Here is an 18,956-nt window from a genome sequence, read left to right as displayed (position 1 = left end):
GGTAAAACTAAAATATTAACCTATAGACTATCCATCTTATAATATGTTTAATGGACCTGTATATGTTAATAGTGAAGAAATGATACAGCTTTTTAAGTTTTATATAAAAACAACTTTTATGAATGTCAGTGTGTCAAGGAAATGAAAGTAATGTTTTAAAAATACAACGTAAGTTTAGAAATGCAAGTAATTTGAATTTTTTGTTTATTTCTTGGTGATATTTTTTCCATCAATTAACTTAAAAGTATTTCATTTAAAAGCTAGAAAATACTTTGAAGATAATGAGTTGGGCAAAAGTTCTTTAAAATTTGTAATTTTCAAGGATTTATTTGCATTCAAATCATAGACCTTTTTTCACTTCTTTGTGCTTTTCCATGTTAACATGAAACAAAAGGTTTGCATTATCAACTATTCCTAAACTTCTTTTGACCTGCATAAAGAGCATCATTTCTCTAAACTTCAGAATATGCCTATTCTGAAATATCAAAATATCATTATTCTTTTTGATTGTATTATAAATTTATCTTAATTTTCATATTCACAAATTATGAAACTTATTGTACCTGTAACATACAAAATAAAATTTTAAATTTAAGATTAAAACTATTTGTGGACATTTGGGACTCACATAGATACATGGTATATAATATAACGAATTCAAAAAGCACCATTATAATTTATGTAATTGGTATTTATGTGCTAAAGTTCAAATCATGCATGTTGATATTAACTTAATTAATATGACATTCTGCCTTTTATGTCACTTAGTAATTTGTTTATTCCTCATGATAAACATGCCAGTTACTTCTAAAATGAGAATCTCCAGGTACAATTAAAATATCAATCAGTAGACTATCCATTTTATAATATGTTTAATGTATATGCTAACAGTAAAGAGGTGGTATGGCATGTCGGTTTATATGAGAACACACCTTATTAAGGCTCAAGTGAATGAGGAGTCCTAAATGAAGAGTCCTAAATGTTAACCCTAACCCTAACCCTAACAATAATTTAGGTAGGAGGAAACACAGGAAATGCATAAAATCTAAAAGAAGAAACACTGTACTATTATAAACTACAAAGAAGAAGTCTGTAGAAGTCAGAATTACAGGGTTCTATTCTTTAAAAAAAAAAAGAGAGAAAAAGTAGAGTCATCATTTGTTCATAGAAAGCAAAGTAGGAAATCTGAGTGGATATATTCATTGTTATGTACTAGGTAGTGCATAGTACAACATTTGATATTTTTACCTTCACCATTTGTAAATGGTACTAGAAATATCAATTCTTGTTTTCTTGGGGAAAAACTCACTCTGACAGTCTTCAAAACTGCATAAACTTAAAGAGATTTTCTGTTTTAAATATGGGAAACTCCCAGTATGTCACGGTTTCCAGAGCTTGGCTGTTGTGATGTTGAAACTAAGGTGAACAACTAGGCCAGAATGAGTCCCTAGTCTTAAGAAACTACAATGATTTTAGCCAGACCCTGATTGTCAGTGAGATGGTTTTTTTTGTTGTTGTTGTTTTTAGTTTATTTCTATAAAGCAGGTTAAATAAAAATTATGTGAACAAATACATCTGTCAAAAGATACTGTTGGATATGAGGACACCTCTGCTCAGCATGTACTTTTATATTTAGTCATTCAATAACACACTATGAGAGGGTTTGAGGGTATAGCTTAGCCACAGAGTGCTTGTCTAGCATGTCCAAGGCCCTGGGTTTGATCACCAGCATAACAAAAAGTGAAAAAGAAAACAGAGAATCATAAGTGTCTTCTTGATTGGAAATAGGCCAATTATATGTTTTTACTTAGAGGAAAGATATTAGGCTAATTAGAGGAAAGAAAACGAAGTATATTGAGCTTGATGCCAGGGATTTTAACGATATTAATCATTTAGACTTCCTAAAAATTTTGAAGCAAATATATTCCCATTTTGTAGATGAAGGCACCAAAAGCTAGAGAAGTCAATTGCTTAATATCCTACTACTTACATATTACACTTATTGTATTTGAAAGTTTGTCTATCTGAACACAGAGGGCTTTTTTCCCCAACTGCAGAGTATAATCTTTTAAAACTCACAAACAAAACCAATAATTTTAATGGCTCAAGACCATTTAATATTTTCTCAAAACAACCTCCTGAATATCTCATTTATCCTTCCAATCCACATTATGGTTCTATTGGGCGGGGGGGACCATGTATGTTAAAATAAGCGAATTTAACCTATTGGGAAAAACTGTTTTAAAAGAAGCACACCTCAGAAAGAATCCTTGAATCAGTAGCCTTATTTATGTTAGCTGTGGATGTTCCAGCATTCATAGGGAGAGGTGTGACTCAGAGCACAATCCATAAAGAGGACCAGACGCCTGAGAGTGGCAGAGTCCACTGGGCTGTGGCTTAAGTCAAACACACAGGGTTTCAGTTTGGCTCCAAATTCTGGCTCTCCCTCTCCCCAGATATTGACTTACACACAGAGCTTCACCTTCCTGTACATTTGACTTCCTTCCTTTGTAAAAAGACAGATAAATAATATTTATTTCATAGGGTCACTGGGTATGTTTAAATTTTAAAATGAGAGTTTTATAAATAATTTTTCCACAAAGGCTGCTATCTAACAAATGTCCAACATATTTGGGGTTTATCATGATTTTTTTTTTGTTCATTTATTTGCTAAAAATGTCTACATGTAAACATTTTATTTGGCTTTAGGTTTTTCAATGATTACTGAGTTAAAGAATTTACTTTTTAAAAGCCCCGATTACCTGATTAAATAATATGAGTTAAATATATGATAAAATCAGAGACCATAAATTTTAAATGAACTCTAGTACAGTTAATAAGAATTAGACTAAAAAGACGGAAAGCAGCTAAGATAAAAAAGAGTAAAATTTGAGTCAGACACAGTGGTACATGCCTTTAATCCCAGTTATGGGGTGGAGGTGGTGAGAATTAGAGGTTCAAATCCAGCCTCTGCAACTTAGCAAGACCCTGTCTCAAAATAAAAAATGAAAAGGGCTGGGAAAGTGTGTCAGTGCTTAAAGGTTCAAACTCTGGTATGGGGGGCGACGGGAGGGAGATGAAAATTTGAGACTGAATGAGCTCTAAGTAGTTTAAAAGGATTCAATTGACTATTTCCCATGGCTGCCCTGAAAAGTTCTTCAGCACCCCAGTTTGTGAGAGCCATATGATCTTAGCGCCCTAGGCACTCTTGTCTTCAGGTATCTCTCCTCCATTCAAAAATATTAAAAACTAGAGTGGGGCATGTAGCTCAGTGATAGCATGCACAGTTAGCATGCAGGAGGTCCTGGGTTCAATCCCCAGGACCAAAAATAAATCAATAAAATTTAAATTTTATTTGGGTTGATATAAAGATGAATACATTAATATTATGTTAAAACATTTAAGCTGGGTATGGTAGAATGTATCCATAATTCCAACAACTCAGGAGGAAAGCTAAGGCAAGAGGATCACAAGTTCAAGGACAACTTAGCAAGACCCTATCTCAAAATAAAATATTTTTTAAAAGGGCTGGTGGACATATAGTTTAGTGGTAGATCCTCTGCCCCAAGTTCAATCCCCTGTATAAAAAATAAAATAAAATTTAATTTTTTTTCTTTTAACCTAAGAATATTTTTTTCTCTGATTATTAAAAACAAACAAACAAAAAAATGAAAACATCCTTGTGGGCTTTGAGGACCATAGTTGTTGTGCTCCCTGACTAATCAAGAAGGAGCCCCACCTGCAAGACTGTGGTAGACTAAGGCAAACAAATTCACATACTGTAGTTCTCTTTAAAGGGCCACTGCATGTGCTTTGAGAGAAAGCAAAAGGGTGGGCAAACTAGATGGCATTTCAGATAATTTTTTATTGTAATGACAGCCATCTCCATCATTCTTGAAGTGATTTCAACCTCCATTTTAACGTTTTGTAAAATTTTCCACGGGCAGATGAAATTTGCAGATTTTGCCTGAAGATGGTGCTACATACTCAGTTCCCAGGCCACACACTGTGAATGCAAAAACAACGACCACTTTGATAAGAAAGCATATAAACATTTAATGCAAACATGACATTTTCAACGATAAAATTCTTCATTAACACGATATAGGTTTTTCCTATGAGCCTAGACATCTTCATTACACCTGATTATCCAATAATTATAGCCAATTGCCTGAGTGCAGTTAACAATTCCCATTGTGCTAGTAAGGGATATTACTTTCATTTCAAGATTTGGTGATTTACTGAATCTGTCTGAGATTAAAATTTTTTGAATAGTATTAGGTTACCCTCAAACATTTTGTCCTGTATACCCTGAACTTGGAAAAGTTAGACAATTAAAATAAACAATACTTTCAGGTATCTTAAGATCACACTATTTTCATGCTACTATTTTGTCATTGATAAATAATCATGCCATATATAATCATATGTATCATTGACAGAAAAATATATGTAAGGGATGATACTTTCCTAATGTCCTCCTTTCTGTGCACCACAATTTTGTCTAAAGTAAGTAGGTTTCTCCTGCTATCAGTATAAGTAGCTTAAAAAATAAGATTTTAGGGCTGGCCTCAGTGGCAGAGCACTTGCCTTGCACGTATGAGGTACTGGGTTCGATCCTCAGCAACACATAAAAGTAAATAAATAAAGTAAAGGTATTGTGTCCATCACAACTAAAAGTAAATAAATAAATAAAAAGAAATAAGATTTTAAAAGACACACATGTTATGGTAAGAATTATCCTAATTTATTACCCACACTTTGTGCATGTGTGTGTGTATGTGTGTGTGTGTCTTAGGGACTGAATCCAGGCCCTTGCATGTACTAGGCCAGTGCTCTACCACTGAGCTATACTGCAGCCCTTGTTTTCCAATCCAATAGATAAATTATAGATAGATGAGATAAGATGTTGCTGGGCATGGTGGCACATGTCTGTAATTCCAGTAACTTGAGAGGCTGAAGCAGGAGGATTATCAAGTTCAAGACCAGCCCCAGCAATTTAGCGAGATCCTGTCTCAAAAAATAAAAAGGATTGAGGATACAGCTCAGTGGTAAAATGTCCCTGGGTTCATTTGACCATTGGTATTTAAAAAAAAAAAAAAAAAAAGGTGTACATAGAGTTGATTCTGGTGTGATGTCAAACTTCTATCTTCCTTACCAAGCAATTACTGATAACCTTTGTCTACTGTGGTCAGGAGATACTGTTATAAACTAGTTTGGTTTCTTCTTCTAGAATCTCAGATAATCCTCTGCTTTTTCTTCACTGTTTTGGTTCAGTGTTGTCTGAGCTGCGACGTTCCTTTCTCTGGTGAGGGCTTTGATTAATCAAAGGAAATTCTTAGCATTTAAATTCTTGGAGGTTTGCTTATTCTGAAGCCTGAAGCCATGTCATTAGGTGCCAAGAACCATAGATTAATTAGGAAGATTTTGACATCAACTTCTGTATTAAGAGAGTTAACAGAGAAGCCTACAGAATACTTTATTCCCTGATCTGACTGCTCTTTGCCACGTCAACATTCTCTGACTTTTTCTGAGAACTCTGAGAGTGGACCAGAATTTTATTTTATTTTTTCCAAATCCCTTCTTGTGATAATAGTCAATCCTTTCTTTACAATTTTCCTGAAACCTACCTCCCCAATATCAGAATAAGCCATTTCCAGTATAATGCTAAAATCATACCCCTCCTGCAACATAACAGATAAATAAAATGAACATTACATATGACAGTCTTCCCATTTCATTTCAGTGTGAATGGTTGACATAAACTTGAAGACAACTGTCTCAATCCAGAAAAAAACATGTAAAAGCTGAGACAGAGGTTGGTGGAAAATGTGAACTCTTTCACAGACAGAACTACTTAGTGAATCACAGGCAAATATTTTTATTTGTGGAGGGGTTGTGGGGAGCTTTCATTTTCTTTTTCTCTCCATAAAAAATAACTGATAACTGTAGGAAATAGAAATTTGCACTACCAGATCATAAACCCTAAATTGTTCATTTTGAGGCTTGTCATTCAACTGCAGGCCTACTTCTATAGAGCAGCAGTGGGATTTTTCCAGAGCCATATGGTGAGCCAAGAAGAGCAAAGGACTAGAGAGGACAGAAGGCAGTTTACAGTTAGCGATAAAGTCCTGATGTACAATATATTCCAGAAGCTTCCAATTTTAGACTTGCATTAGAAAGAAATAGGATGCCAAGGAACACTTTGAAGTTTTATTTTTTTTCTCTTAAAATGAACAACACAGATTCTGAAACAATACCTGTTAGCAGCTGCTTAGATGAAATAATCTTATAGCAACTGTTAAACCAAACAGTTAAGAGAAAAGTTCTAATTGTTTTAAACACCATTATTGTTTTCCAAATGGGTAAATATTGAAGGTCCACTAAAATGCAAAAATTCCTCTACTAACTGGCAGGCTCTGCCAGTCCCTTTCCTAAGCACCAGAAAGACAACTTGCAGGGGAGTTGTTGGGTTGACCCCCCCTCAGGGGGTCCTAAAATGACAAGTATGCTTTAAATAAAAATGAATGACTACTCTGTAATTTCCGAGAGAACACTCATGCTGAAAACACACATGTGAGATTCTAACTAATTAGGCCCCAAGTTCTTCTTAAAAGCCACATTGCAATTAATTAAAGTGATTGCTACTCATTATTTTTTTAAAAAAAGTAAATTCTTTATTGTTCATACAAAACTGTCAGTGAAAAATGAACATGCATAAACTACCACATTACAGATTTTATGCTAAAATAGATAAAATATTTATAAGATCAGCTGTCTTATTATGAAGCTTTCATTTCAGTTGAAATTGTCATAGCTAATATTTAACAATTATTGAATTAACAAATGAAAATTGAAAACAAGATTTGTAACCTCACATTGAGAACCAAATTTAATAAGACTTATCACAATCACTTTAAGAGCAATGCAATGAAATAGGACCTATCAGTGAAAATTTTGAGACCTATGACCAACTAAGGGAGAAAATAAAAATTTTAAATACTTCTGATATATTAGTTATGCTTCTAATAATTTATCTTAATTAGAATAACAATTCCACTGCCAACAAGTATATTCAAGTTTCTAATACTAAAAAAATTAATAAATAATAAAATAAAAATAATTATTATAAATAATACATATTTATAACAATTAAAAATAAGTGATAAAATAGTTTATATAACCATCAAACAGAAAATCATTAAATTGTTACATATTCAGCCAGAGAATTTCTATACAGCCAATTTGACAGTGATTAATGAAGAAATATTCCTAAGATCATATAAAAGACAAAGATGTACAAAGCATATAAAGAAAAAATTCCCGACAATGACTATAGTACACCCTGCTTTCAAAATACATACACTTGCACATGTAATTTTTCAATTTCACAGAAAACAACTAAAAAGATAGATATCAAACTTTTAAGATTGGTTACCTTGGGAAAGTGTGATTGGGAGATGAGGAGGTGATTTGCTTTGTATATATTTTATTAATTAAAATTGTTATTTAATCTTTAATTAATTAATGTATTTATTAATTTTATTTTTTATTTTCTAGAATCTCCAATTAGACTCAAACAATACAGCTTTCTGGGAAAACCAATTTGGAGACATTCAAATAAAATGTGTTGAAAAACAAAGAACTACTACATTATTTTTTTTAAGAGGGGCAAAAAATAAATTAATTTAAAAATTCATATGGGATTTGTATAAAACTTTAGTTGTGATACTTACAATCATGCTCTTTTCAGAGAAAAAGATTTAGCAATCTCAATAGTACACATTTTAAATTTGGAAATGGTTGTATTTAAATTAATGGGAATGGTTTACAGTCCTTATAAGTTTTATAAGATTGAAATTAATTACTTGGAATTTTTACAGGAAGCCACACTGAACAGATAATCAGTCATAGGTTAACGTTATTAGCTTAATTCATGTTTTCAAACTATATTTCTGATAATATCAGAAAAGGGTACAGGTAGGAGAGAGGTACAGAACTAAATACCAAAATGATAAAAACCAAGTTGTTTCATTTGAAGTAGTTTTAATATTTACAGGTCACATTTATGACAAATAGTTATGTTGGTAGTGGAATAATTTAAGTAGTGAGCCTACATTTACATAAATTTATGGGTTCAAATACACCACAAAATGTTTTCTATTGAAAAGGTTGAAAATTGTCTTTTACATGAAATATTTGAAACCTTTAAAGAGTGAATCAATGATACTTCAAAATGAATTAACAAATTTTCATTTCAAAAATATATAGGATTAAAATGACTATTCAGTTTACATAGATGGTGTAGGTATGCAGGGATAAAAGAACCTGCCCACGATTCATAAATCAGATGAAATACATTGGTTAATTTTCAGTAAAAACTGGAATTATCTGAGTCAATCTTACATAGGTAAAGTTGGTTTTGTTTCAGCTGGATCCAGTTGTGCATGCCTGCCTGTAATTCCAGCTGCTCAGGAGGCTGAGGGAGGAGGATTGCAAATTTAAGGCAAGTCTGGGCAACTTAGCAAGACCCTGTCTCAAAAGCTAACATTTTTAAAAGTAATGGGGATGTAGTTCAGAGGTAGGGCAACACTGAGTTCAATTCTCAATATCACAAACAAACACACACACATACACAAAAAATGAAGAAGAAGAAGGAGAAGGAGAAGGAGAAGGAGAAGAGAAGGAGAAGGAGGAGAAGAAGAAGAAAGAGGTTGTTTTGATTCTGAAGATAATAACTTTCCTTTTGAAATTAATATGTTATATTTTATACATACAAAGAACACTATATTCCTGAAGTTGTAAAACATTAGAAAATGGATACTTACAATTTAATCAGCCAATTCAGAAACATACCAATGGCAACAAAATTATAATTTTATAATCTTGCTTCTCAACCTGCCCCACAAATAACTGTCCTGTATGTTGTGTTTATTCTCTATTCTAAGCAACTTCTAAAATGATTCTCAATGACCTGGGCTTTCTGGTATTCACACCTTTGTGTAATTTCCTTTCCTTGAGGGTAGACTGGACTTAGTAATTGATTTGTAACAAATCCAATCCAATGGCAGTAGTGTTTTTTTGTTTGTTTGTTTGTTTGTTTTTAATAACTACAGGCAAGGGAACAACAGAAGGTCAAAGAGACCTTGCTTCTGAAGTTCTTCCAGTCTCCTTAAGCTCAAAGAATTCAGCATGCCAATATCTATATTTTGTGGGTATCATGTTCTGAGCATTCCTTTTTATTGTTTATTTTGAGACAAGGTCTTGCTAAGTTGCCAATGTTGGCCTCAAACATGTTCTCCTCCTCCCTCAGTATGCTGAGTAACTAGGATCATAGGCATGTGCTCAGCCTTATACATACCTCTTAAATTCAATGTGTAGCTGAATTTCATGTTTAAATACTATAGGAGCAGAAAGGTATCATGCATTTCCTTGCCCATTTTACATGTCACAGTTGACACTCCTGTGACATAACACAGGTTAACAAGAGCAAAGCATAACAAATTTATGAACCCATGTTTTATGTGACATATGACTTCAGAAATGAAAGCTCAAAGACCCAGGGAAAACTTTCCATTTTAATGCAATGGTTCAGTGAAGAACGAGACAGACATGCAGCAATGTGAATAGGTAAAAGGGTTTGATCTAATGGTAATAGACTGAGGGTAGAAACCCAGCAGGACTCCTGTTCTGATTCTCCCTGGCCTCCCTGGGTAGCATTCTCTCTTACTGGATAGGGACAGGACCCCTTAGAATACAGGTCTTTGAGAAAGAGGGAACTTTCTGGGTTCTATGACTTAACTTCAGAGAAGAAAACCTCTAGTTTCTATGACCTACTTTGAGGAAGAGGAACTCTTGATTCCTCTGAACCTCAGCAGGCAACAAGGGACAGGCAGAAAATGGGCGGGAAGACAAGAGAAAGTCAGAGAGACCTTGCTTCTGAGGTCCTTCCAACCTCCTTCAGTTCCAAGCACTCAAGCATGCCCACAAATATTCTTTGGGGCACTGTGATCTGAGCACTCTTTCAACTGAAAAATAATTAAAAGTACTGTAGTCTTATATAGTATGTATATTTTATCTTATTTCCACCATTTTGTTTTGTGTTATTTTTCTTACTTATCGAACTTTCTTTTCCTTTCCTGATTTCTGTTGGGTAGACTGATTCTTAGTTTATCTTTTCTGTCTAACTGACGGGGGCATAGTATATACTATGTTTAAACTTTTTAATATTACTTTTGAAATTATCACAGTTGGCAAAATGTAAGTCAGTCTTTATCCTGTTTTCAAAAAATTTAAGACTCTGTCTACAGTTGGGCTCCTGTCAAAGTTGTTCTAAGTTTCATACTGTTTTTGTAAACTGTTTTAATTTTATCCTGCTCTACATCGAATTAGAAATTATTAGTATCATTGCATAAATACTATGTTGGCTTAAATTTGGTTAAATGTTTACCAGTTTGCTCACCATTTTTTTTTCCTCGTGACCTTCTTTGTAAAATCACTTTTTTTCCTTAAGTACATCCATTTGAAAGCTCCTTTAGTGAAAGTTTGTTGATGGCAAACATTCTGTTTTTATAGTAAAATATCACCATGATTTTCTCATAAAGCTTTGCTGATTACCTAGTACTACGTTTATAGCTATATTTTATTTTTAAGCTTAATCTGGTGCTTTATAGTTTGATTTCGAGGTGTCTGGATGTGTAGTTTTTATTTATAATGTGTAATATTTGTGTGCTTCCTATATGTACAGATTCATGTCAGACCTACTTATAGGTTTGCTATAAATATTAAGTTGGTTAAGAAACATTATGTACTACAAGGTGTGTTTAGTATTATTATTGAATAATTATTATTTTTATTATCATCTACTTTAATATTGTTCCCACTTCCACTATTTGTAATTATTCCACTAGGATGTCCAAAATAAAACACTTACCCAGGTGTCTTGGTGCACGCCTATAATCTCAGATACTCTGGAGCCTGAGGCAGGAGGATCATAAATTCAAGGTCAGCCTTGACAACTTAGCAAGAACTTGTCTCAAAAAAAAAAAAAAAATCAAAAGGCAGGGGATGGGAATGTAATTCAGTCAAAGAGCACTTGCCTAGCATGTGCCAGGATCTGGGTTCAAAAAAGAGAGAGAAAAAGATAGGGCCAGGATGAGGGAGGAAGGAAGAGAAAGAAAGAAAGAAAAGAAAAAGAAAGATGAAAGAAAGAAAAGCAACGAAAGAAAGAAAGAAAAGGAAAGGAAGACAGACTTATCTATTTAAATGTTGAGGTCAAGTCACTAATCTTTCCTAGTTTTCAAATCCTGTCGTTTTGTGCTGCTGGGCAATTTCTTTAGATCTAGCTCCTAAATCACCAATTATCCTTTAAATTATGTCTACTCTGCTGTGAACACATCTGCACTGGTGGCTGGCCATTTGAATACACTGCCCACCCTCTGCCTGTCTCTGTGCCCTCTACATTGATCTTTACAGAGCCCCTCACCTGGGCTCCCTAATGGGGCCAGGACAACAGGAGTCAGGAGCAGTGAGAGAGCAGGGTATTGAGTCTCTCCCCACGTTAGCAGAGCACTAGCATTTTAGTAGAGTTAACATTCTACTTCTATGTGAAGCTGGATCTATTCTTTGATATATGAAAGACACAAAGGATATTTTATCTCAAAGAAAACTGAATTGAATTCTGCAGAATCAGAACCAATTCCCAAATAAATGAGGAAACATAAATCATTCTTGCTTCACCTGAATATTACCATGGCCATCATCACTGGGTATTTTATATGAAATTGCTTCAAAAGTGTTAAAGATAAATAAACAAATCCCTTTCCAAACTAAATTAAAGGCAGAGCAATTCTCTTTAGATGTAGCACATCTGGTAACAGAATGGGTGTTGTTGAACGAAGATGGAGAAACTGATTACAAAAAGGAAAAAAAATTGCTTAGAGATTGGCATAATGTGATCAAAAGCTTTCAGGAAAAGAAATAATACAGACAGATGAAAAGTGAATTCTTGAGCTTACATGCTTTTTTCCCTCCCTTACATAAAATATGGACAATCATCTTAAAAATACAGTGCAATTTCTTTACATAGTTTTATTATTTATTTGTATGCAATTACTAGAATATTAATAAGCACATAAGTAAGGTTGAAAATTGTGAATTAACACAATGAATTCAAGAAAGAAAACCAGAATGAAAAAAGAAAAATTTACAAAACTACATAATGTGAAGGAAAACTGCTACATTATCACATAATATCTGGGCCCCATGTACACTCTACAAACAGTCCCTGACCACCTAAATCCAGGTAAGAATAGTCCTGAATTATGTTCCGTTTCTATGCCAAGCTGAATAGAGTTAAAACAAGTGTGCGGCATTTTTAGAGCTGCACTCAGCATTCCTGCCTTGAGTTAGCAGGAAAGCTTAGCCAACTCCCCAAGTCTGTCTGATGATCATCTCATTAATCCTAACCTGTCATAGTTTCCATAAGATCCTATCAAAAAACAAAATTACCAAAAAAAAAAAAAAATCAGTTCAAGACCTTACTCAGCTTTTATTTGTGATTCTAGAAAATAGAATGAGTGTTCCTGTGAGCTGAGCACAGGAGCTTGGCTTTTTGGACAGAAAAGGGCTGAGGAAAGCACACACAGGCAACAAAGCATGGATTGGTGATTTCTAAGTTCCTTGTGAACCTTAAAGCAGAGGGTACTTCTTCATCATGCTGCTAAATAAAACTAGCCTGTTTGGGGATTTAGCTTCTCTGTCTCTCCCTCCTGATTCTTTGGAAAGACAGATAAACACCTTAGTTTTGTCTTGCTGGTATGGAGTTTCAGTTTGGTAACTCCATTCTGGTTTGTTCTGTTGGACCTACAGTACAGGAGCTCCATCCAAACCAACAGCACCCTATAAAGTTAAATGGCACCTGAGACAGAAATAACGAGGTCAATTTGTCGACCCCCAACCCTTCTAATCAGTCCTCATCTCTGAGCTTTCCTTTTAACCTAAGGGTGCCTTTAAATAAAATGTTTAGAAATAAAGTAGTAATCAATGCTAGTGTGACAACTGTTTACCTTGATGGACATGCTTCTAGTCATCATGTTAGCAGTATCTTATTATTTATAAAAAAAAAAAAATCCTTTGCAGTAGTTCAGTATACAAATAACATAGTTCAACTGTTAAATAATGAAATATTTACATAAGGTATTGAGTGATGTTTAAGCCTCAGGATGTCTCTACCTTAATCCCATGTAAAAAACTGCAACCTAATTTACCACAAATAGCTGAGATTTAGTCACAGCAGCTGAGCTTCAGTCAATCATGGGTAGCCTGCTGATATAAACAAAGCAAAACATGGACCTGTAGCAATTACACTGTCTCCACATGTTATTTCTCTTTTCTGTCCATGTTTATCTGACCATGTTGCAGCGCCAGCATTCTTTGGACCTGTTCTGATGGTAAGACCTGTCCCAATTCTAGAATTTTGAATACAAGCCAATTAAGGTCTGTAACCTACCTTTGTTGTAATGTCTTTTGATGCAGGCATAAACTGAAGTTTCAGCATCTGTATTAAAGATCCTGCATACTCTTCAACCCTTGCTGACTAGATAGTCATGATTGTAGAAAGATGGAGTTTCATAGGTTGAGAGGCAAAATCATCTTGGGATAACTTAGGCCCTTTAATATCCAGATATCTTAATTTTTATACCTGATCCAGCATTTTCCTAACAGATAAACTTCACTAAGCTTAGTAAATCTCTAGCCTCCACCAACCCTAAAGCTAAGAACACTATAAGATAACATCTGAAAACTATCAAGGAGATTTCCCGTTCCCTGTAGCTGACTACTTGATGCTCCCACCAATGGAATTAGTAAATGATTTGTAACTTTCCTTTGCTCTTGTGACTATAAAAACTCATGTCAGCTCTTCCACAGTGGAACATATCATTCAAGGTAACTTGAATCTGTATTCCTGGGCCATGGTCACTCATATCTGGCTCAGAGTCAACTATTATTTCCTTTAAAGCAGAATCTTTATTTTATGTCAATTCGGGAAAGGAAAAAAACAAGTGAGATCTGATCTATAACAATCCAAGAAGCTAAAAGGTCCTGTTTTGGAGTTGACAAATTAAGCTTGTCTCAGAAGTTTTAGATTTATCTAGGCAGAACCCTAAGATCAAGGTATTATTGGCTAATGCAACAGTGAGTCTCTTTTGAAAGATGATATTTAAAGGCTTGCTTCAAATCAAAAAAGTCATACATTGTTTTCAAAGTTCAAAGCACATGGCAAGTATGAATATTTCTAAAACCAAATCCAATTTATCCTAATTTTAAATAAATTGGCTAAATATAAAATCATAAAGTATATAAAGTATAACAAGAGAATATGAAATAGTAGCCCTGCTTTACTTAAAAATAGGTAGGAAAAACATGAACAAGTGTATCTGTCTTGAAAAATATATAACTGAACTCAGCAAACCAGATATCTTTTATCAATTATTAAGGATGCATGGAAAGAGAATTTTTCAGCATATTTTTCTTCTTCCCTCCTCTGTGTTATGGACTTAAAGTTCTTTGTTCCTTTTGATTTATTGCCCTGTTTGTGCATTCCAGCCCCAGAGTAATAGTTAAGGGGACAGCTAAAATTAAGGAACTAAGGAATAGTCTGTCAATCTTTGCCCCTGGGTAGAAGGCTGCTGTAACACAAATGAAAAATGAAGCATCATTAAGAATAAATTGTAGGTTTTGAGTTATGTTCCTTTATTCTCAAAATGGGTTTTCTTTTTTGAGAATCGCCTCTTTCCATTTGAATTGGTTTGTATTATAAGCTGATTATGGCATTCTGATTTCATCTGAGTCTGCCCAGATGTTTCCTCAATTTAGGGGATAAATTTCTACTTTGTAGAAAGTTCTGCATGTATGAGCCCCATCTGTAAGGATAGTTTGAAAAGTCCTAGTAAAGCTCTTAGAAACTTATGACAGTATTGCTTTTAAACCCATACTTTGCTTTTTAATACAAATAGAATAAGAATAGAAATTTCATTGAAATTTTTGTTTTATTAAGCTTTGAAAGTTTTCCTGCATTAAATCAGTTAAATTTCAGATTGAAAGGCAGTATATTCATGTTCAAATTGCAACGCACATTCAGCTTTTAAATGTTTTTAATAGCTCTATTTTTCCCCTTCTTGGTTCCATTGTTGATCATTCTAGAAAATTTAATATTTGTATATTCTTACAAATATATTTAATTGACAAATATAAAAAGTATAAATGAGATATGATACTCAGTAAATGAGGAATAAATATTAATATGCATAGAAAGTGAAAAAAACTAAGAACTAATCTTTCAAAATCTTAATATAAAAGCAATTTTAGTTTCTTTCTCTACTTTCCCTCCACCATACTCTTCCTCCATGATGTTCAGCCTCATCTCAAGCCCTTATGAATGGTGCTTGCTGTGGTAGGGACTAAGACCTCTGAAACTGTGAGCCCTTAAATAAACTTTTCCTCCTCTACAATTGTTCTGGTCGGGTCTTTTAGTCACAGCAGTAAAAAAGCTGACTAAATCAGAAAATGGTACCAAGAAGTGGTGTTGTTGATGTGACTAATCTGACCATGTGGTTCATAAGTTTTGGGAGCATTTTGGAATTGGTGGAAGGAATTTTGAGGTGTTTTGCAGTGCAGGTCAGAATGCTTTAGATTGTCATAAGCAGAGCTTAATGGCTGATTCTGGTGGGAGCTCAGAAGACTAGAATGCCAATAGGACTGTGGACTGTGAAGGCAGGGTTCAGGAAGGTTTGAAGGGAAAGGAGGACACTGTTGATAATTAGACTAGATACCATTCATGTTATGTTCTGGCTGAGAAATTGTCCATGTTTTGCCCATGTCCTCAGACTTTCTGTGAGGCTGACTTTAAAAGTGATCAACTTCTTAATCTGGTGGAAGAAATCTCTAGACAACATAGTATTCATACAGTGTCATGGACATTGCTGGTGGCTTTTAGCCAAATTTATGGTGATATTCAGGAGCAGAAATATTTGAAACACTTGGATTTGAAAGGTGGAAATAAAACTAGGGCTAAGAATGTTGCAGTTGTTAAAGACATCACTGCAACTAAAGAAATGCTAAAGGCTTTATTCTGAGACAATGAGAAAGATGGTTTGAGATCATCTCAGGAGCTGGCAAGTTCATATCAATCTCAGACTTAAGGGAATAGACCAATGGGGCATCTTTCTTGCACAAGGGAGCCTAGGAAGTTTTTTCAATATGCTCAGCCACCCAGACACTCAGAGGCTGTTGCAGCTAAAATTTCTGGAGGCTTTACTTCTGCTTGAGATGTTAGCAGACCATGGCATCACCCATGTGGTGCTGGTTCTGCAGGAATGTAGGATCCTGCAGTTAGAGTGTCATGGAGGCTTCCACCAAGACTTCAAAGGAAGGCCTGGGAGCCCACACAAATTGCAGTAGGGTCTGAGTCCCTGCAGGGAACCCCTGAATATTCATGGAGATATGAAAAGGAAGCCAAAGCTTTAGTGGAGAACCCCAAGATTAAGAAATGCCAGGGACATCCACTGAGGAAGGGCTGCAGGAATTAAGCTGAGACAAGCCAACAGAAGGGCCACTTGGGCTTCAACCAACAAGGCCATAGGGCAGAGATGCACAAATTCCTTGGACAAAACATCACCATGCCATGTCCCCCAGATGCTGAACATGGAGATACAGGACTTGTTTGCCCAGTTGGATTTCAGTCTTGCTTTGGTCCTATCCTTTCTTTCTATGCCCCTATTTTTGTGAATGGAAATATTTACTTTGTACCTTTACATATTGAATACTTGTAAATTGCTTTTGATTTTTACAGATTTTCAAAATACAAGCTTGTCCTGAGTCTCAGAGGAGACTTTGGACTTGAACTTTTGGGCATGCCCAGTGTATTTATTGTTTATTTTTTAAAAATACAAGTGAATGCAATTCATTATTTTAAAGAACATATTAAATTTTAGTATTCTATGAAAATTAGTGTAAAACATTTTCTGACTTAAGGAACACATAACATTTAGTTTCAAACTCTTCATCATAACTCTGTAAAGTCTTTTGGTTAATTAGTGCCCCTCAATGCCTTGGGATATATATAATCTCAATTGAAATCAATATTCCATACTTTCTGCAAATTCCTGAGTGAAAGGTGGCATAATTGGTGCTGTTGTCTTGTAGTTTCTAGGCATTTCTTCATGTGCACATGGTGTTAACCCATAGATTTTATTATCTCCCCTTCTTTAGCTAAACAAGATTTTGAAGGAGCAGAAATTTTGCCAAATGATTATATCACATATAATAAATAAAATCTCAATTAGACATATATGTTCTTAGACATTTCTAGAGCCATCCATACCATTAAGGATTTCTAACTCACCATTTACCCCACATAGAATCCAGCCTTCCAATGACGTCATTGTTTCTTTTACCTGTTCTTTCCCTCTATTTTCTTGGCTTGCAAGAGCAGAAAAGAACAGGTGCTCTTTTTTGTTCTCTCTTTCTTTTCTGTAGAGTAGCAAAGTTTTCTCTTGTCTTTACTTTTGTAGGACAATACTTTCCTCCCCAAATAGTTTAACAAGATCTTATCCTTAAAGGGGCCTTTCCTTCCTAGTAAGGATTTGGTTGAAAACTATCGAGATTAAATATTTTCCCTACTGTGCAAACTTCAGTAATTACATGACACAGAGTTACTAAAAAATCTATTGTTTCTTTTTTAGGGGGAAAAACCCATTGGTAATATTATAGTGTGAGTAAAAGAGAAGCCACATTTTATCCACAAGTGACCTGCAAATCAGAGAGCATGAGAAAAGTGTTTCTCATATCAGCGCTGGTAAAAATGTCAGTGAAATCAAAGTTAGGAATTTAAAGAAGCCATTTCACCTAAGTTTCAATAACCAAACAAAGAAACATCTTTTGGTGGACAACAAATACACTAGGCATGGCAGGAAGACTGCAGAAGAACCTCAGCAAGAGCAAGAGAATTATGAAAGCCCTCCTGTAGCCCAGCCAGCATACAGGTCTGTCTTCCTTTATATCATATCCTGATAGCCAGAGAGTCTTCCCTTTCCATGTTTATCAGGGTCACCTAATGTTCCCAGATCCAAATACAGTCTGAAATACTGCTGGCCAATTCCTGTTAACACTTTTAGCCCTAGATCCAGTGTTATTTCCTTCATGGTCACTTCCTGAGTCCTCCAAGAAGCTTAAGTATCCACATTCCCAGGGCCTTGTATGCAGTTTATCTATGTTGTCATATTTCTAGTAACAATCATCATGCCTCATGTTTAGGCATTGATCAGAAATGTTCAGACTCAATAAGAAATCACAGACTGCTTTATATAACCTATACATTGACACAGGTTTGAAAACTACAATTAATATCTGCCTTATATGCTCTTAAAGTGGGTAATCTTTTTTGAAAGCAAACTTTTGAAACTTAAAAACTGGCTGCAGTTTTCCAAAGTAGGAAGATATATAAATGATTCTAGTATTTGCTTCTGATTATAAATTTTTTAAAAGAGGTAATCCCTCAGTTATTCAGTGAGGGGCAACTGTCAGGACATCAGTTTTCATTATGTCAAAGAATAGAACAAGACTATAGGACTTTTGCCATTAAGAGGCTCTGACATAGCTGGAGATGTAGCTTAGAGGTAGAGCACTAGCCTAGCATGTGTGAGGCCCTGGGTTCAATTCTTAGTGAGAGAGAGAGAGAGAGAGAGAGAGAGAGAGAGAGAGAGAGAGAGAGAATATATAAATATCAGCCTTCTGTCAGCTTCTAGAATTCACCAGAAGATGTTTCTCTGTTTAGATATTGAAACCTAGGTGAAATGGCTTCTTTAAATTCCTAACTTTGATCCCACTGACATTTCTACCAGAGCTGATATGGGAAACACTTTTTTTAATGCCCTGTGAATTGCAGGTCACTTGTG

The sequence above is a fragment of the Urocitellus parryii genome, chromosome 3 (genome assembly GCF_045843805.1).
Source record: "Urocitellus parryii isolate mUroPar1 chromosome 3, mUroPar1.hap1, whole genome shotgun sequence".
Classification (NCBI taxonomy): domain Eukaryota; kingdom Metazoa; phylum Chordata; class Mammalia; order Rodentia; family Sciuridae; genus Urocitellus; species Urocitellus parryii.
Note: the sequence above shows the minus strand (reverse complement) of the source record.